The sequence below is a fragment of the Ornithodoros turicata genome, chromosome 10 (assembly GCF_037126465.1).
Source record: "Ornithodoros turicata isolate Travis chromosome 10, ASM3712646v1, whole genome shotgun sequence".
Classification (NCBI taxonomy): domain Eukaryota; kingdom Metazoa; phylum Arthropoda; class Arachnida; order Ixodida; family Argasidae; genus Ornithodoros; species Ornithodoros turicata.
This window is the reverse complement of record NC_088210.1, coordinates 23,421,304-23,442,850: the sequence shown is the minus strand read 5'-3', so window position 1 is coordinate 23,442,850 and position 21,547 is coordinate 23,421,304. Positions and strand designations below refer to the sequence as shown.

The 21,547-nt window shown below is 45.1% G+C and overlaps 1 protein-coding gene across 4 annotated transcripts in view; it reads left to right on the top strand.

The window, feature by feature from the left end:
• Positions 1 to 21,547, top strand: part of LOC135371108 (protein ABHD15-like) — a 121,956-nt gene that overhangs the window by 92,373 nt on the left and 8,036 nt on the right. The window contains exon 1 of one of the 4 annotated variants that reach the window (XM_064605119.1): positions 16,764 to 16,787. The exons of the other annotated variants lie outside the window; for them this stretch is intronic. The gene's annotated coding sequence lies outside the window, so the exon portion shown is untranslated. Of the gene's footprint in view, positions 1 to 16,763; positions 16,788 to 21,547 lie in introns of those variants that run through there. 4 annotated transcript variants of the gene reach the window in all.

Sequence of the window (21,547 nt, the reverse complement as noted above, 5' to 3'; positions counted from 1 at the left end):
AATAAAACATAAAAAAATACACGCATAAAATTCCACCCGTTAAAATCCATCTGCTGAAATAAACTGTTTAAGAATCCACGCTCTTAAAATACATACTGCCAAAATAAATCACAGTTAGGCTTAGCGGGGAACTTTGCCGTACGTGTGTCTGTGGGCAACACGATGTTCTGTTCAACGGAATACACAATTTTGGCGTTCTCAATTCACACCTGTTCCACAATTAACTATGCTTCTTCCAAGAGTAGTTAAGGAAATGGAAATGTCCAATTTGAGAGTGAAACGACGACGCGTATGAGTATAAGAATAACACATACACATTCCTGAATTGAGCTATAGTGGAACAATGGCATTCCGATATACGCAGGAATGGCCTACATGGCTAGGGCCTGGAAATTTAGGCACTAAAACGACGGAAATAGGCAGGCATTTAGGCCCTCAAAATACCAAAATAGGCACGTTAATCTGGTGCGCTCTTTGGCTTTTTTGGTGTTTCAGATGATGCCCCATCAAGGAAAACTTGCTCGTTTAAAGGCTACGGTACCATACAAGCTTTGACGTCTGGTACACGAATGCCTGGAACGCTATATCGAATAATACTTTTAGTTCTCCGCCCTGGAATATCTTGAAAGGCAAAGAGACACCACATCTTTTGATCAAATGTACATGAACCCCTTCTAGCAAACCAGGGTATACTGAAGGAAACCAAACTAAAAAAAGGAACAAAAGGCGCAAACACGCGGAAACAAGAAGCAAAATGCAGCACTCAGCATGAGACTGAAAGGCGCACTCGCACTTACACCTCTAAAAAAAAAGGCTGTTATGGTGTCTAAAAACGTTAAAGGGACCACAATTCAACAGGGTCAATAAAAAGGCAGGCAGAAAATGTCACATTTAGCCGTTTATAGGCATTTCTAGGCAAATGCCTAAAAATACGGGCCCGACTCATGGCATAAAGGGGGTATAGTGAGTGTTGCAAGTTTCTTTGTTCGTTCCCTTGTTTTCTCCCGTAACTCAATGTTACGCTGCCTCCTTAGTCATGGCAAGTGGAAGTGGTGGATGCATGGACGACTATACACGTGGATTCATTTCAAGCTAGCTGACGCTTCGAATCCGTCCCCTTATTCTTTACTGTTCTCCTTTATAGAGCAGAAACACAAATATACGAAGTACGTAGTCACGGAGACTGTGCACACAGTCCACTTCTCCGCGTGGAAATTATCGTTCTCAGATGAATGCTCATTCCAAGACTGAAGAGCGGGCTATTTTCCGACGTGGACATAGAAAGCTTCGGCTGCCCACTAATTAGACAGGATCTACAAGCTTCTTTAACTCGGCTGGATGGCAGACCCTTCGATGTTGTTAAGGTTCTGTGCCCTTGGACACCCGACCATCAGTTCCACGCCATGCAGGCATTTGTGCGATTTTGCGCGGACTCCAAGTTGGTGGACAGTGTGTGTGAGTGACTGACTGAGTGTCTCTGTCACTTATTCATACTGCAGTTAGGCATATTTGGTTTCCTAAGTGATCTAGAGTACCCGTATTTTCACGCGTATTAGCCGCGGCTTATGCGCGATTTTTTTTTCTCACGGGCGCCCTGCGGCTTATCCACCGGTGCGGCTTATCTGATAACTATTTTTTCCTGGTATTTTCCCCATACGCCGATTTTAACGAAAGGGCCGACAGTGTCTCTGGAACAGCACTGCCCTGCCGATGCACGAACAGTGCGTAACAGGGACGGGTCCACATTCGAGTAGATTGATCTTCCTGGTGCATTCCCCCAAGCAGATTTAAGGAAAGTGGTGACAGTGATTCACGTCTTCTGGAAGATCACTGACCCATCAGTCGACGAAAAACACCCGACAAGGGCACAATCCGATCTTGGTAGAACTCCAGAACTGACCTCCTCTGTTGTACACTGTGCCGATCCCGGAGTATGGACCACAGGGTTTATGGCCTTCTCTATGGTCTCCTTTGTCGCACAAATCAGTCGTCTCGTATTGCCCGCGGCTTATCTGCGGGTGCGGCTTATCTGCCAGAAAATTTTCAAAACGTCCCAAAATACGCGTCCTGCGGCTTATCTGCGGTGCGGCCTATACGCGTGAAATTACGGTAGCCGTCTCTCGTAATGAGTGCCTGTTTCTCCCTTTCTTTTTCTTATCAACTCAACTCAACTCAGAGAGAATGGATTTTGAAAGATTTATTTCGACGGCGTTGATTTTGCGCAGTTTATTTTTCAGAGTTTAGTTTGACCATGTTGGTATATACATGATCTCTTTTTGAAAGTTTATTTTTCAAGTTGGATGTTTAAGAGCTTTAATTTTGCGATAGTTTATATTTAAGCGGTTTATATCAGCGTCACCCTCATGGAGATGATGAGCGCCGGTATACTGCTCCTTTAAAATGCTCGTTAGCGGAACTCTTTTCTACGAAGCCAGTGCTTCAGTGCTCACTTGGCAATGCCACTAACACCCGGCACATTCAGCGTGTCTACCCTAATGCATTAACGATAGTACAACGTAACGTTTTCATACAGCAGCCAGCTATTTAGTACGTCTTATATACGGTAGGATAACGCTGTTGCGTTCCACGGGCATATCCTCTCTAGGAGCCGTATCGGTTGCTAGGCAAGACCGTCCTAAACAATGGAAAAAGAGAAGGAGCGCCAATCAAGAGGAATAATTAGAGCGCAGAGTATAGGAAGCGCGGATATAGTGTAGCATGGATAACAAAGCAGGCGGCACAGCTTGGGCAATTATTATTATGGACGACGGCATCGAGCGCGGGCTTTGCTTGAGGGATTGAGGGATGAAGCCCGCCGTGATTGAAAACACGTTATCGTTAATCGAGACTGCAGCTGCCGGGTGGCGCAATCTGTTGCCCGCGCAGCGCTGACGTTCAGCTAACAACAACAACAACAGCAACTTTATTTTAAGATAATTAATGGGGAGTTTCGTCGCTAGGGGCGATGCTCTACCCCATTGCTGGTGATGTGGGGAATGAAATAATGAGCCCCTTCACAATAAGGATCGAAGTCCTATCGTGTCCAAAAAAGTCAAAAGAGCTTTGAGGGCAGAGCGTTAGTGGGCTGGATGGCATGAGCATTCGTTTGCTGTGGCTGCAGGCAGTAGCCGCTGAAACAGTACCCGCTGAAACACATGCATCACTGACCAGCTCGCATGGCTCAGTATGTGTACAGTCACGTCGAGACTGGGAGGTACCCAGGTTCGAAACCAGGTGCCGGCTGTGCTGTCTGGGATTTTTCCTGAGCCTTTCCTCATACACTGTCAGACATATGTCGGCACGGTTCCCCTAGAAGTCGGCCCAGTATTCCCACTCCCCCGAGAGCGTTAGTCGTGAAGTTGCCCACCTATGTGAGGCCGACAAAGGCGAGCTCTCTCACCACCACCACCACCACCACCACATGCATCACTGGGGCACTGGTGATGTCACAGTCAAAGAGTCATAGTCATAAAGAGACGCAGTGGGTGGACTTCGATATTCCCGGTTGCGAAATCCCCGATCTGGGAATTCCCGTTCTCGAAACAGGGAAAATCAAGGAGAATGCTGGATTGCTTCGTAAGATGGTCCCACATCATCATCATCATCCATTCATCTATGTTGTTGTTGTTGTTCGTAAGATGGTATATGGTATCACTATTTAACCACTCAAATTCACGGGTTTTCGATGTCTGTCCAAGTCGTTTTAGCGAACGAAAGCCAAATTTTAGCGGCAATTACGCTTAGCGGGCAGACACGACGGAACACCACCTTGGTTAGTTTATTATTAGGTTAGTCCAAGTTTGGTGTTTGCGTTATTCTGTCCAGGTTAGTCTAAGTTCGCTGTTGGCAGTTTCCCGCGCGCGACTGTGCATTTTATAGTCAAATAACGTTTATTTCCAGTAGTTTATTTTGCAGCGGGGATTTCGATCACTTTATTTCGAGGTACACCCGACGCAGTCAACGCAGTCAAGAACGAGAAACCCAGCCCGTGTCTCTGAGGAATTGCATTAAGGCGTCTGTGGCAAAACGTTGGGATGCTGGATTGTTACAGGGCCCCCTAAGAACATTCAAACTTAGTGGGCCGGTGCCCGGATGCCACAATGTTCAGGAACCCGCTGAAAAATTATACCATGCCCAGCCAACACATGCGCTATATATGATGAATGGTTCTAGCAGCTTGGAGAAGGCACGTAGTTTAGAGACCAACGCAGCGCTGCAGAAGCGGAACTTAAATACTTAATTGGTTCCGCTGATATCACCACACTACAAGACAGAGAGAGAGAGAGTGTGAAAAGAGGTGATTAAACTGGGGATTAATTACGACATCGAGTCTCCCAGATAGCATTAACTCCCCATTATCGTCTCCTCACCCTGAAACTTATTCCTCCGCACTGGAATTAAGTCCCTAAAGTTCGCATAAACTTCCGTGCATTTAGTCTAATGGTTTCGATAATGCATAGTGCCACCAAGAGGATTATAAAATTACTCCAGTTTTTTTTTTCTTTTTTTTTTTCATTTTTCCCCATAGAGTGCAAAGCGATGATTGCCCACTATTTATCGTGCTATAAGAACTTCCCGCACAATTTTCTTCTATATTTCTCTACTTCTCTTTTAACGCGAAAAATGAAAAAGCGTAAATATAGAAAATATAATCTTCTGTCCGACGTCGCTTTTGACACAAACCTCTAAACGCGTCTTCTCGTGGAAAGCGTATATAAAAGCACTCAACTTGTGTCAAGCGCTGGGCAAGTATAAGTCGTCTCGTGCACAAAGGGCCCTCATCATCTCCTCGTATATAGTCTCTAGGGAAGCCCGATTATGGCCATCCCATTCCTATAGGGATTCGGACGTTCTCCTAAAACCCCGCTTGTTACTCAAGGCCTATACCACAGAACCATTAGTGCGCTTCCTTGTTTCGCGCACTTGTCTGGAGTGACACATACGGTCGAAGGCACCGCAAGGGTGCTTTGGTGACAAATGACGAAGCCTAAGACTGTCGCGCCGATCTATCGATAAGATTCCGCTTGCTCGAACGTCCTCTCGATGTTGGTGTTGTTCACGTGTGAAGTGAAGCTCACTTGCTTCCGAGTCTGTACTACTAATTGCTTAGGGTTACTGGCGCCGGAAAACTTCATTAGTGAACTTGAGTGCTAAAACGCGTTTCGGCCGTCTAGACAGTGCTTAGGGCACGGCTTCTTCACTAGTCTACTTCAAATCATATCATTTTGCCATAAGAAAACTTTATTAACGCTGACTGCGCTGCTGGAACTGCCTCTACTCAAATGCAATACATGCTATACAATATACTACAATACAATAACTATACTAACTATAAACTTATGTACATTTATGTACAAATCATTTTATTGTCAACTGCAATACAACAGAACATTTTTAAGGGGAAGTAAAATAACTTCAGCGTATTCTTACGCAGAAGATTCGACCATCGAGCGAAGCATACGTAAGAGTTGGCCTGCTTAGTGATATCTTCGTTCGCTGGTTGATTGATTGATCAATGGAGAAAAGCGAGAAATGATTCACGGGTTAATTGATGATGACAATTGACATGTGCGCTCGATTATGTGCAATTTATTGGGTAGCGGATATTACGCACCATGCGATTATTATCATTATTATTTTATTTTTATTTTTTTATTATCCAAGAACGAACGGTGCGCTTTCACTCAATATTTTGTTCTTGAACTTGCAATACAAGTTCTAGCGGTCGGTCAAGCGTTTACGTGCCTGTGATGAGGCGCATGCGCAGGAGCCTCCGCGGATACAAGAGACAGCGACGAAATGCACCAGGCTATGGCACAGCACAGTGCGACGCGCTCGCGTGTTGAGCCCATGTTCCTACGTTTAGATGGGCCGTACGTCGACTCAAATGCCCAACCTATTCGTAAGGGATACTGAAAGAATGACTAAGAAGCAAGCGAGCTGGTGGGGACGAAAAACGGTCGCTTTTCGTCGTCTCCCCTATAGCCTCGTGCTTTTTTCATCATGCAATCGTGAGGGTCGAGAGTGTCTCACGACATTCGACAGACCCACTCGCGAAGCGCTCAAACCTCCTGTCGACTTTTAGAGCTTTTAAATTTTAATGCATGCAGAAAGCCTGCAAAAATGATGCGAGGACTGTAACAGTCCTCGCATCACTTTTGCAGGCTTTCTTCCAGTTCTGAAATCTACGCCCGACACGAGCCTTGCTTTCGGCTGGCGAAGTCTCTGATCCGGGCTACATGACGGCACCACTGGACCCTGTAAATCCTCTGAACTACCGCATCCTAGCAACCAATGCCCACTGAGTCGACTTCCTTTCAAACTGGTATATACCGGTTTACGTGCAGGACAGTGGAGGACTCATTTCGCCCAAGTTGACGTTTACCGGCTCCATAAAAACGCTCCTATCTTCTTCTTATCTCTTCCTTCGTTCGTGGGTTGCTGTTAAGTTAGGTTAGGTTAGGTTAGGTTGGGTTAGGTTAAGTCCGAGCGTACGCGGTCAGTACAGGATGATCCCGTTTCTTTTGGTTTTGCAGCCAGATGTCTCGGCGCGGAGCTACGAACGGCTGCTGAGTGCGTAATAGTCAGTATGTCTGGGATAGCTCGTTCTTCACATTTCAAAACTCAAACCAATGACATAGTGTGATACCCATAACCTTGAAATGCGAAAGTCTAGATATATTTTGCAGACTTATATGTTCTTTTACTTTCTGTGTTACAAATATTTTTGTGTAGTTTGGTGTTTCTCTGCTTCCATCTGTTTATGCATCGTTTATTACTTACGTTGATAGTGCACCTCCGCTTAGGCTTTCGCTGTTGGTGGACACTAAATAAATAAATAAATAGTGCACACGCGTCGGGATTTGTCAGAAGGACAAAGGAGCAACGTTTATCGCAGGAAACTCCCATGCAGCGGATGAAGTTTGTAGGTATAGTGTGCACCTGTCTAACGTGTGAATATTTCACTTTTTATATTTGTACTTTTACATGGATATTCTTAATTAATCTAGTTTAGTTGTTTTTAGTTTAGAATATTACTTTTTCTTTTCTTTTTTCAGGCGTATTACCGAACCTGAATCTCCGCACTTTCAGTCAAGAAATTTACTCCCACATGCCGTATAATAAGCCGCGGCGATGATGTTTGCAGTCGGGGGAGAAGCTTCCTCTGATTCGCTACTCTTCCGCCTCCCACACGCGCCGAGCGGGTGTAAGAAAGTAAAAACCTTTCTCCCTAACTAATTAGCCATCGAAGAGTGGGAAGTGATTTCATGAAGGAAACTTCAATTTTGACATGGAGGAAGAGGAGCAGCGATTAATGGAGGGAGCTTTAGGATCCCTCGCCGTCGTATACTTTAGATGCTTAATTGGAAGAAGAAGTAAAGAATAAAAGGAGAAACTTCAAACCATCATGCTGGCAACCAATGCTGGTAGTGCTTTCTTTTTTTTTCGTTTGGGTACATGCGTAGTATATACGTGTCAGATAATGGAAGTGTAATGTCAATTACAAATTAAATGTACTTCAGAAACCTAACGAAAAAAGACTGATTTCGCTTACAGGTCCTAGTCGCGCCTAATTAAATAAAATTGGGGTCTCTGACTCTCAATTTAATAAATTAACTTTGTTTTCTTCAATAATATGATTTTATATTAAGTTAGAACCCTGCGCCGAACCGTAATGTTGCATGAAAATGCTCGGGTTTGAGCCACGTAAAAGATTGTGAAGACACAAATCACTGCGTCAAAACTACAAGAAATAAAAGAAAAAAGTATTTTTAACGGTCACTTCCTCGCAACAACAACAACAATTGTATTCCGACGATGAAGTGAGGAGGTTTTCCACTGTAGGAGTGGAACGATACCGCATAGCTAGGGGGTCTAATATGAGTGATGACGATGATGAGAGATGACTGGATGATCGGAGTGGCGATGGCGATCCTGATCGTGATGGTGGGAATGTCCCAGGGCGCTGTCGGGGTCACAATGAGTCCTTTAGGCCAGTCGCCTCAAAAAACCCAACTACGTGACGTAAGGCCGCCCTGGAGTGGGACGCAATGTCCCACAGCCGAGGATGCACGACAAGTTGAAGGGGAGGCAGCCAAAGGTGGCAAGCTGTGATTGCAGTGTACGCCTCTCGTTGATGTAAGTCCAACAGCGAAGGAGTATGTGCTCTACGCTGGCAAGTACGCCACGCTCGTTGCAAATAGGGCTAGCCTCACAGCCTAGCTGGTAGCGATAGAACGGAGTGAAGGCCACGTTCAGACGTAGCCTGTGGATGAGCGACTTCAGGGGACGAGGAAGCTTTGCAAGCAGCCGGTATGACAGCGTTGCCACTGTAGGGTAGACCAGGAATCAAACAAATGCCTGAGGAGGGATCTTCTGTCTCCTCTCGAATGTATAATGGGCGTAGAAGGCCGTTGTTGATGTGCAGCGGCAGCGGCAGCGTCGGCCTCGTGGTTCCCACTTATTCCGCAATGCCCTGGAACCCACTGAAAGGCAACGAAGTGAGAGCGTTCTTGTAGAGACTTCAGGGCGCACATGATATCTATCACCACTCTGAGAATAGGGAACTGCGGATGCCCATGTTTTTAATGCACAGGAGAGATGTTTTGGAGTCGGTATAAATTACCAATTGCCGCGGTTCACAGCCTGCCGCATATGTCAAGAATAGCAGGATTGCACAAAGCTCAGCGGATGTCGATGAGGTGCGGTGAGACAAACGACATCCCCGTGTAACGGACTCTGACGGAATGGCAAAGGCTGAAGATCAAGTGTCTCTGGTCGACGATCCATCCGTGTATACCGTTGCAGTGTTGAGTCTCGATGAAGTCAAGGGTAAGCTGCCTAAGGATAACATCAGGATAGCTCTCTTTGTTGCTCTTGAGGCCGGGTATGGAGTCAGTGACAGGCGGCGATGGCAACGTCCATGGAGGCACTTTTGGTGCCGCCGGGTCGACTATGAATTTGGGAATATGAGGTCTGAATGATGCTATAGAAGCATAAACTGTCGCGTTCCGTCTATAGCGTGAAGCTTGCGAATCAGGGAGTGACGTTTATGATGGGCACGTAGACGCAGATAGTGGCGTGCAGTTTCCCGAGTACGGAGAACCTCAATGGGGACGTCCCTGGCCTCAGCAACTATACTAGGCGGGTTTCAGCGCCTCACGGGACCCCGAGACATACCCGAACGCATCGCGCGAGCAGGGCTCGAATCATTCGTACCAGTGTCTGAGGAAGTCCGTGCAGGATGGGAAGACTGTACATTAGTGAGCCACGAACCACGGCATTGTGCAACACGAGGAAATCCTTCTTATGTTGTCCCCCTATCTCATACCTGCGAACTGATGAATGACGTTGACCCAACGTTGGAATTTCTCTTCAAGAACGTCTATATGTGGCGCTTAAATTCCTACAAATTCCATGATAGAGTTACGCCGAGAAACTTGTGATGTATCACCAGCTCCAGACTCACTTCCTCGCAGACTTGTACGTAGCCCGTTACAAGTAATTGCCTTTCTATAGCAATCAATTACTTTTTGAGTAATTTTGCGAGTAATCGATTAGTTTTGAGAGCAAGTAATTTTTCCTCGGTTGATCATGATAATTGGCGCCTTCACATCCCGAGGCAACTATGTTCATGAGTGACGTCACAGGTCTCAGACTCAGAGCAGCTGTCTGAGCTGCGTGTACCATGCTACCAAGTTTGACTAGATTCGACCCCGCAACCTTGGGTTCAGAAAGCGAACATGCTATCAACTGTTGTTGTTGTTGTTGTTTTTAAGTGTTGAGAGAGGTTGCTATCAACTGATCCACGGAGACCTACAACGCTTCTTCGGTGCTACCGTATATGACTGGATGCTCTACATAATTTAAGTATTCCTATCTTTGAACTATTCGGGTGAGGATAATCGATTAGAGTAGATTAGAGTTAGAACAGAAAAATATGGAGATGGTAGGCTCATCGAGATTACTGTATTAACTGGTACTTTTCAGCACTACCACGCCTTAGAAAATTCCGAAGTTTTACAGACACCACGACACGGTTAACGAAGTGTTTTCCCCCTTTTCTCCGGAGTTTCTGAGGTTGCGATTATAGGGACAAAATCGAAGAGCACTGAGTCCACAATGCCTGAGGCCCCAGGTATATTTCGCAGAAATTGCTAAGACAAGCGTCCATTTCTCTAGAAAAGCGTAACAATTTGCTGACTGAAACAGATCTATAACTTTTTATTTTGTACATTTTACGACTGTTTTTACTCTGGTTGTTTGGTAAAAAAAAATATATGGACTTTGTAGGATTAGGTTTACTATTGTAAACCTTAACTCATTGTCCTCACACACGCCAGAAACGATATCAGGTTTATTTCGGAACTACAGTTGAACGAAAGCGCAAGACATCGTTAGTTTCTTTATTTTTTTTTGTCTTCTTGTTAACTATTTTATCGTTTCAAGGCAGCAGCAGCAAGTTGCTTCTCGCATCAGTTGAACGAAGTTCTCCATGGAGACCATGTAGCTGTTCGGCGCATACATTTCCCCTGAGAAAAGAAAGATCCACTTTGGAAATGAATCATGCAGTTGTACATAGCCGAAGGACAAAACGCGAAGAGATGCCGACAAAAGACAGAACCGATAGAACGTTATCCGAAATGAATCCAAGGCCCCTTTCTGTCTCTCTTTCTTTTCTTTTTTTCTTTTCTTTTCTTCTTCTACTTTTGTTCACGTGAAAAAATGCACTTATACTTTTACCCGGTACACCATCGTGTATTGCCTATGTTGGTTTTTGTAAATTTCAGATTATTTTTCATTTTTGTACTTATTTTATTTCGTAACCAAGAGCAACGAACGAAGACGGGGCCCAAACTAAAAAAATGTGCAAAGATCACGACACCCAGGACCTAGGAGCGGAGGAGAGCTAGGGCAAACGTAGGCCGCTGTTATTGGCAATGTATACGTCAAAAGTGTTCTTAAACGAAAGTACCGATTACCAGTACTTTAGGTTACTTTACCAGTACTTTAGGTTAGGCAGTACTTTACGTTCAGTGACGGACCAGCCGGCCTCGTTCCATTCCCAAACTTTATTCTCTTTTCCCTCGTGCCGCGATGGACGTAACTATCCGATACCAAACTAGAGTCACTAAATAAGCTACGTAGCTTATTTAGTGACTCTATACCAAACTACAAGCACAAGTGTGTAGTGCAAACAAAGCACAAGGTACATTACAGTACTGCAGCAGTAATCTACGCCCGAAGTATAGCCGAACAGTTTTGAGACGAGCACGCAGTAAATGGGCCGGTTGGTACTTGTTAGTGGTGACTGCGACAACTTCGCAGTATTTTTTTACGCCTTTCGGGTGTCAATGTCTTGTCCTATTGCACACATCTTTTGTGGTTCAAGTTTCACAACAACAGCGACTTTACTGTGAGATGATGAATGGCGAGTTTCACCGAGAGGGGCGATGCTCTACCCCATTGCTGGTGGAGATGCGGGGAATGAAATAATGAGCCCCTTCACAATAAGGATGGAAATCCTATGGTATCCAGAAAGGTGAAGAGAGCTTTGAGGGCAGACCGTTGGTGGGCTGGTTGTGGCCAGGGACCAAGCAATTTTGTGAGAGAGAGGGGCCGAGAGTCCAGCTCAAGTTTCACTGTATTTCCACTTTATTTACATTTTTTTAATCTTTATTTGGGTTTGGATACCATCAGACCGATGCTTAGTAAAATGCTCTTCTAAATTGTGTATTCTATAAACAGCACCATTTGAAAGGTCATATTCTACAGAAAACACAATTTCGGAGGGGCGTATTCTATTCAGATGAGGCTCTTGCAAACACCTTTTCCAACACTGCCGTTACGCCTTTCAGTTGAGCTTGCGGAATAAAAAAATGGTATTTATTTACAAAAAAAAAATACCTTTTACATGCTGAAAGGTGTAAAAAAAATACCGCGTGCACAAACCTTGTACAATTCGTCCTTGACGCTTAACGAAGATAAGTTATTTTTTTAGAGGCCAGTTGTTCGCGTCCTCCGCATAGACATACCAGCACCCGTGTCTTGGTGGTTATAGGACAAACAACCGAGATCGTGTTGACGCTGCGGGCACCAATTCCGACGCTCTGGGTGTTTTCCTCGGGTTTTCCTCGTATGTTCTAAGGCAAAATATCGGCACAGTTTCCTGAGACGTCGGCAACAACCTGCGCCGTGTGCCCTGGCGAACTACCTCAAGGACATACGCGCTGAAATAATATTTTAAATCATTCCGTGCTTTCACACGTCAAGCATCATGGAAAGCCTGGTCGCACCAGTGCAACCTACGTTTCCTTTTTTTTTTTTTTTCTATTTCTATTCTACTCTATTCTACGTCGGCACATTACGCATGGTTCCCCCCGACCGAGCAACATGCCGCCGTGTTCGTGTTCATAGTGCTTGACAATAGAATGCCACAACCAAGACTGCACACAACCACCGCAGCTATGAATAATGCAATTCGGCTGCAGAAATGACACATAACGAATTAATCATGCAGTTCTGTGGAGAATATTCTCCCGTCAAAGGGGGCTCATGTTCATATTTTCACTATCCTACACTCGTAAATTAAGGACGGGTGATTTAAATTCACCAGAGCACGTGGCTAAATTCGATGCGTAATACAAAGATTGAACGTGGCCATCGGGCAGGTCGCTTCTTATCGTGCAATATTAGCCAGTTTTATGTAGATCAGAGGCAGGCAACGGAAACGATACGGTGTATGAAGCGCTCAGGAATGTTACGTCTGCCACATCAAAGGATTACCATTGGCTTACCATTGGATTACCATTGGATTACTACGATTGGCTTGTTATTGTGCTTTGGAGAAAAAAAAATGAAATTACATTTTAAACTCTGCAGGTATGTTATAGCGTGCTCTGGAAAGCGCATATATACAGGGTGTCCCAGAAAACGTGTCATTGAATTATAATAAAAAAACTACACCACCTAGAGTCATGCGGTCAATGGCATTTGTTCTTACTCTGTTTTTGCCACCTCCTCATGTGAATGTCGTGTAACGTAAGTTTAATTATGTAAATTTTTGCGAGCTTAAGTCGGAAATTTGCCTAGTAAAGGTCACTTTTTTACCCCACCAATGTGAAGAGCGTGTCTAATTTAGTCAAATTAATGATAATTGACAGGAATATTCAGGAGCTATCCCATCGGAAAAAATAGCCGAACATCATGCTCTACGGAGGTCGCACAGAATAGCGCACGATGAATTTTTCAGCGCAATCTTTGTCAGTCCGACGAAAGGACGTTGGAAACCCAGCCCTCCCCGACATCGCAGAAAGAGATAAAACAGGCACGGCTTATCACGTCCGACTTTCGCTGGGATAATGCTTTCCCTCTCCCAATTTTAGGAACTGTTAATTTTTCTACTATCACTCTGTGGGCTGGCGTCGGAACCTCCTTTCGTCGCACGGAGAGCGATAGCGCTCAAAAAGTCATCGCGCGCTATTGTCAGGTGCTCCGAAAAGCATGATATTCGGCTATTTTTCCCCATGGGATAGCTCGTGAATATCGCTGTGAATTATCATGAATTTCAGTGAATTCGGCACGCTCTTCATATTGGTGGGGTAAAAATGTGACCTTTACTTGGCAAATTTCCGAGTTCAGTTCGCAAATATTTACATAATTAAACTTGGAGTACATGACATTCACATGAGGAGGTCTCAAAAACCTAATAAGAACAAATGCTGTTGACCGCATGATTCTAGGTGGCGTAGTTTTTTTATTATAATTCAATGACACGTTTTCTGGGACACCCTGTATGTAGCCTAGAGCCATCATACCGATGTCGACACGACATCGGCATTTTCTCCGCGATAGTTTGCGCTGTTTCGCGAACGCGCCTGTGGAGTCTGTAGCGAGCAAAATATGGAACTGCGAAACAGGTTGCCGATCGCGCTTCTTATGTACGGTTGACTGAATGTCTGATTGTGCATTGTATTTTTTTATTTTTTTGCGCTACTGAATATTACAGTATGTATATTTCGAAACCGTTTGTGTTTTCCTCGGAAACGATCCGGTTGTGGAACGTTTGCGGAGCTTTTTGAGTGGCACGTCGCGAGCACCTGCTCCTTCTCTTCCCTATTTTGAAAAGAGAAAAAGAGAATAAAAAAAATGTTAGACACTGGTCGTGTATTCTTCATCAACTTATCCGAAAACGCCGTGGAAGACAATCGTAATAATGAGAGCAGAGTGTTGAGTCGTATCTTTTTATGGTTGGTTAAACCTGGTTTCCATATTTGTAAACCATACTTTTTCCGTTATATATTTTTTAAAGGTTTTAGCCAAGTGCTGTTTGTTGCTCTCGCTGTAAATTGGTCTCGGGTATAGCCGTCCCAACAACAACAAATATAATGATGATGATGAATGGAGAAATTCTCCACCTGAGTTCTGGCCCACTACCCCAATGCCGACGGGACTGCATGAGATATGAACATGGCAATGAGGCGACGATGGGGCAGGAGGTTGCACATCAGCAAATCCTCGAAAATCCGCAGGGCGCGACGGTGTTGCAGGATGCCGGCCCAGGGTCCAAAGACTGTCGCCAAAGTGTACGAAGCTGCAGTGACTTCCTTCACGCGGTTCCGAAACTTTTCTCGTTGACTCCTGAAGAGGACACAGTCCACTGATATCTGCTAGGGCGGCACAGCTGTGGAACATAACATGGTGTCAGAGACACCAAGCCTGTGTTTAAGATAGCCGCCCCATTATTTAGTGGACAACAACAACAACAACAATAAATGATGACGATCAGATGGGGTGTTTCACCGCGGGGGTGAGGTACCCTACCCCATTGCACGTGGAACATTATGTGAAGATGATGAAGGAAGGATGAAAATACAAGAAAGAACTTAAGCGTCCGGAGCAATGACTGGGTGTCCATGAACATGTGAGGAACCCGACGATGGAACCCCAGTGCACGGGAAGTAAGAGAGAGACGGACGACAATGCACGGAACTGACAAACCAAATTTGTTTTTTTCTTCCTCTGTCACATCACATCACATCACATCACATTTCCACAAGAGCTCGCCTTAATTGAAGTTAATTCCCGTCCCAAGTTCGACGACGTCTATTGGCTGAGAGGCACCCTCCAACTTTCATCCCTCTCTTTTTTAGTTCCCCTGCACTTGGGTTTTATCGTTTTTTCTGCTGCCCATCACCACCATCACCACCGTCTGCTACCATCATCACCGTAAGTAGCGGTGTGTCTCGTCGGTGGCATTCGTCTGTGATCGTACATGTTTTGGTCACTTCTTTCTTTATCCTTTCAAGTACCGTCTTACTGACGACCACGGGTGATGGCACAGCTTTACGACAGAGAGCCGCAGTGTTGGCATGGTGACGTCTCTTTTTACTGCCTTTTCCTTGATCGAAGCCGTTCTGTCTTCGCCAGTCTCATCGTTAATGTTCGTCCAATCATGCTCATCCGATGGCTCTTTCGTGGCAGTCTTTATAGCGCTGCCTAAAATACACACTAGGATATTTCACGTTCGCGCTTCAAAGTACGTAAACATTAGTTCACTATTTTCTTTCGTGCGCCTCTCAGGGCGACATAGGCGGTCTTAAAGTAGAGGGAGGCTCCATTATCGACAGTCTTCATGGGACGCGCGTGAATGTAACAAAAATCAAAAAAGAAAAGCGAAGAAGACATCATCACACGTCGCACACATTATGTTTCAGGACAAGTCAGCTTCCGGAGAGGTCACCTCCGTCCACAAATCTAAGGACATCTGTGATTGGCTCAGACTGTCTTATTATATGACGCCTCCGAGTCACAACGTATAGAGCGCGCCCGCGCGCGTCAAACTGTCGCTTGTACGCGTGTCATGTCTTCGCATGCCCAACACCACCTAGATAGAGAAAGCCTGCGCATTGCCTCCTCTCCCTCTTTCAATTAAGCGTCAGAATTGGTCTCCTACTGCGATTCACCGTTCTGCGAATTCAAGAACCCGCAAATGATTGCAGCTCACCTGGAACCTGCAGACATAAATATTTAGACAAAAAGTGCAAGACTCATTTCCAGAAGATCAGTTTTGAGAAAGATTGAGACCGTTTTGCGCTTTATTTCCAAGTTTTCCCATTTAGTATACGCGGGGACGTTCGATCACAACTCGGAGACGACGGTGGTTCTTCTCCATGGCCACGACCGCTGGAGGCACGGTTGTGATTGGCTACGGTCGTTGAAAACACGTTTGCTGACTCTTAATTGTTACGTCACGTCGACGAGCGCGCAGGCTTTCTGTATCTACGTGGTGTCTGTTGGCATGCCCCACTCTCGATGTGCGGACTACATTCTCTACTGGCGGAGATATACCTCTGTGACTGTAGCTCTTATATGTCGTCTAGGAGTACAGCATCTCGTACCTCAGGCCTTCTCTCGATCTTACTTGTAATCAGGATAATGGTGGCACACAAACCAAACAGATTACACGTGGCCAAACCACACTCGCAGATGTTTACTCAAACGGTTATCTTGCAGTACTGCAGAACTATCTTTCAACCTGGCTGCTAGGTATATGGAGTCTCTTTTGTATTATTGCAATCGAAGTGCAGCTCACACATTTTGTATCACCCAGCCTCGCTATCAGAAGAGATTAGAGCAAGGTCGAAAGGGACTTCTACACAGCTGCAAGATATGTGTGCTGAGTAAATATTCCTGAATTGTAGTCAGGCCACTCGTAATCTCTGTGCGTGCTTCTGTTATCCAGGCAGGAGGTGGAAGTGAGAGGGGCTTAGACGCACGCGATGCAGGTCTGTCTTTAAATTTTAATTTCAAATTTACGTTGGAACGGTTATTGTGACTCCTGAAAGCCACTGCTAAACACGGGTGCAATTAGACGGATTTATTTTGTCGACGAGTTATTAGGCCATTACAAAACGTGTTTTCATTTTTCAAAGTTTTACAGCAAGAAAACATAGATCTGTGTTCGTCGTTAATTCAATGTCCACGTGAGGTTTTTTGAGCACGACGCACAAGTGCTGCAAACTTCAATGGGACTTTCTAGATCGCTATGGGCAGACAAACAATTAAAGCCAGGATTCTCTTAGGCTGACCACTCTCACAAACAAGCAAACAAACCGTGGGAAGGTCCGGCTGGCCATCTCCGAAAAGGTGTCAGTCGAGCCCTCGCCTGGGAAATGGAAAGTGTTGCGTCTTGATATGTCATCAATTCGGGAGAGTCGATGACGGATTTCCACACTGAAAAAGTCTGAGTCTGGGGCACAAGGAAAAACGACGACAGGACAGAAATAACCAGCGACACGTTTTGCACAGCATGCATTCCCTGAGCGTTGTATACATATTAAGGTTTGAGTCGTTCGTGTCCTGTCGTCATTTCTTCCCGTGCCCAGTCTCAGACTTTTTCAGCATGAAGTTGTTCCTTGTTCATGTTTCCCTAATGCATCCTATATTAATGTGGGATACGTAATTGCTGACGTGTGTCTAAAACCTGAATTTTTGAAAATGTCCCTTGTAGGGGGTGCACAGGAGAGGGAGAGTATAGGTGTCGCCGAACATTTAGGGGGAGGGGGAATAAATCGCCGATAATTATAAAAATTCGAACGCTTCATGATTTGTGTTGTGATGAAGTGCACCGCCTGTCCACAATCAGTTTCACCCGATGGAGTGCGGATTATGTACGGAAGCCTGTGATTAAAACTAGATGCTTCTAACAATCCGAATTTTATTACGACTACCTCCCTTCGTGGTCATGACGGCGTTTTTATCAAATTATTTTCTAGTTGGTGCTATTGGGTAATCGTAGTCTATTGAGTCGGCATGTACAGTATACCTGTTGAAAATAAATGTGCATGCGTAGTTGTTCTATTGCGTAACTTACTGGAAACCAGTCTTCGATTGCGATGTGTTCGCGTATACTTTAATCCCGCTTCCTTTTCCTTTAACTCTACTGAAGGAACCTGCAAACTTACCTTATGCAACGTTCTCGACTCACTTCCGTAACCTCATTTCCCCAACATGCTGCCTGCATAATAGAGTGCCGAACACATGGGATCCCTACGAGTCGGGATTAATGAGTACTCAGACTGCAAGAAATTTGCATGTTGTTATAGCGACCATTCCCGAAGAGAACTCACAAGTTTGGAAACAAATTATGGGTGACATTTATTATGTTACTAGACAGGCAGGATTTGGGGGAACGAGTCACACGGAATAGCTAACATGTGGGGAACCACTTCTCACGTTTGTTCGCCGGCTGATATATTCGTTTCCCTCTTATAATACTGAAAGGCATCCTACACTATAAGAAAAAACAGGTAGAATTTCCTACCCAAGCTGGTAGAACGACAGTACTTCTACCATTTCGGGCCAATCCACGCGCGCCTTCTCCTCCGCATGTAAAGCCGCATGCAAGGTACAGTCTAAAAACAGAGCTTCACCGCATAGCACGCTCCTAGCCAATCATCATCCCAAATGACAACGTCCTGTCCATTGATTTGATGAAAAAGGGGGCGTACGTCATTTTTGCGAAAATTATAAACTGCATAAGTATCACAAAAAGCGCACGCCTCCCGTTTTCAACAAATCAGGGGAAAGATGCCGCTGGAATTGACGGTTGAAGAGGAACGTGCTATGTGGTGAAGTTCATTTTTAAGAGTGTATAAGAGGTGACGTCCCCTTCCCTTGTTTGCCCTATAAGGAAAAAAGAAAACTGGCAGAATTTTTCCTTAGAGTGTATGGGTCATACTCCTTCTTTTTTTTTTTTTTTTAGCATCCAACACGACCGCTCAAGTAAAGGTAACTGCTGAGACAGTATATGGAAATACTAGAACTTTATCTTGATGATGATGATTGGGGTGTTTCAACCGTACAGTTTTAAAAGCCGAAAAACGCCGGTGGCGTGCGCCTATACATGTGTATGCACAACTTTCCCATCTCACTCATGTAATAACTCACGTGTAACGGGGTAGGGCATCGAAACTCCTTCTGTGAGACGAATCATCATCGTCACCATCATCCGAGTTGGAGCTTGCTTGTTTGTTTACTTATTTAATTGAACGAGTTCTTGCTGTGTAAGCATTCTGGTACTGGTCGCAATGGGCGTCGACCCGAACTCATGAATTTTCGCCCATTCGCGACAGCACGTGCCGAGATGGAGATTAGAATAGAATAGAAGTAGAAAGAAAAACATTGGAAACGTAGGTCCGCCATGACGCTATGTTATGCGATCGATATAATCGTTGTTACTGGCATAAGCGATAAGTCTTTGGGAACCTGGCGCCTGGCTACAGTCTGTTCTAAAGTGTTCTCGACTAGATGTGTCCCTAAGTGATCTTAAGTATCGGAGTGGAAGTGGGTGGGTACATGGAATATGGATGTAAAGTTGATGTAGGATAGCCTCTATGTCCAGCACGGCTCCATTCGGATTTAAGCTAAGTAAAGTAACGTATAGCCAGTAAATACTTCCGGGGGGGTTTTACGGGAGCTCTACTTGGAGGAAGAGGAGGAGAATTTCACTCTCGTTTTCCTTCTCCCGAATGCACTACCGAAGGTACGACTTTAAAAACTGAACTTCACCACATAGCATGCTCTGCGTCAACCATTGCCAGGAATGATAAGGTTATCGCTTCTGATTCGAAGAGAGAGGGGGGCGTACGCCTTTTTGTGACAATTTGGATTCATGATAATTGACACAAAAAGGCGTACGCCCCCCTCTCTCACAGCACAGCTCCCTTACAGTTCCCTTAGATTTCCTTACACTCTTAAAAATGAACTTCACCGCATAGCACGCTCCTAGCCAACCATCATCTCGAATGATATCGTTATCTGCCCTGATTTGATGAAAACGGGAGGCGTACGCCTTTTTTGTGACACTTATGCTGGTCATAATTGTCACAGAAAAGGCGTACGACTCCCGTTTTCAACAAATCAGGTCAGATAACGATGTCATTCGAGATGGTGGTTGGCTAGGAGCGTGCTATGCGGTGAAGTTCATTTTTAAGAGTGTAGTTCCCGGCACAGTTCCCTTAGAAGTCGGCCCTGGACGCACATTCCCCCAGGGCGTCAGTCGTGACGTTGCCCACCTCTGTGAGGCCGACAATGGCAAGCCCTTTCACCACCACCACCACCACCATCTGTTTTTAGAGTGTGGGAGTGGAAGGGTTGACCCCCGTTGGCTACATGCCACTGATCGACTGATGTCGTTGTTCTCTTTTCGCGTGACAACTCTCTTCCAAGTTTTTGGTGAAAAACATTTTGTCAACCGAACGCGTTGTGACGCGTGACGACGTGAACGCCACAGCATGGCGACAAATCTCTTTGGTGTTCGTGAAGAAATTTAAAGGAGCAAAATATAGTTCGGAGCCGGTGAGCAAGCTGCCACAGTGAGCTGGACGTGTAACCGTCCGTGCAACGCGAATCTGATTCAACATTTATTGGTCCAAGAAGGTAATTTAATCCAATCCAATCGAGAAGAAGGGATAACATGTATTCCTTTCCGTGAAACACATGTCTTGAAGAAAAAAATTGTGTTTAAGAAGTATAACTTTATTATTTATTTTTATTCACTAGCTACCGTCATCAACCCTTTGTGGTTCCTATGATTTCTGTACTTTGTTTCGCTATATCTTGAAATACTTTGAAATACTATCTTGAATCACGTGGTCCTAATAGACTGACTCCAACGCACTGCTCTGAACAAATGTCACAGGCGCTGACAAGGCAGCATGTCCCTCTTGTCAGGTGGCCAAGGACCCAGCACTCTTACGAGGTCAAAGTTGCGTTGTCCAGTCGGTCGAGAGCAGATTTCATGGTAGCCCTTTGAGATGTGTATCTAGAACAGTGCACAAGAATGTGCTCAGTGTCCACAACGATTGCACAAAGTGTACAGTTCGCTGAATCAGCCTTCCCAATTTTATGGAGAAATTGGCGCCCGTACGTGTGCAAGACGACCTGTGCAAGAGCGTCTGCAAGAGGTTTTGCATTTCAGCGAGCCGGGAGCTTACTCGTATTAAGATTCTCGCACTGCATTTACAGTAGACCGTAAAGAACAGTATGTCATACTGAATCACGCGGTCAAATTATTAGGTCGGCTGCAGTACAGTGATGGCAACATCTGTATTCATCACTACACTGTATACTGATCAGGACCGTCTCGCAGGGTAACTGGATTCCAGGCCCTCTCACGGGCACAACACAGCAACGCTCTGATGCACCTTGTCTCAACACAACGTACAACATAGAGCGAACACGACTTGATACGTTAAGCCTACTCAGCAAACGTGTGCGAGTACTCGGATTAAACTCATTGAGTAGCCAGTCCCGAGTGGCTTGGGGGTCGGGACTAACATCTTCATTTTCCTTTTCTTTTACCGATCAATCAATCAGTCGATCAAACAAACAAACTAATTAAGAGCTCTGTTTATGGGAGTAGCCGAATGTGTCGTACGACGCATTCAGTCTTTCCCTATTTTTTTTTTTTTTTTTTTTTACCGACACCAACATCATTGAATGATAGTTGCCAATTTGAACGGTTATCCGAACGCGTTGTGTA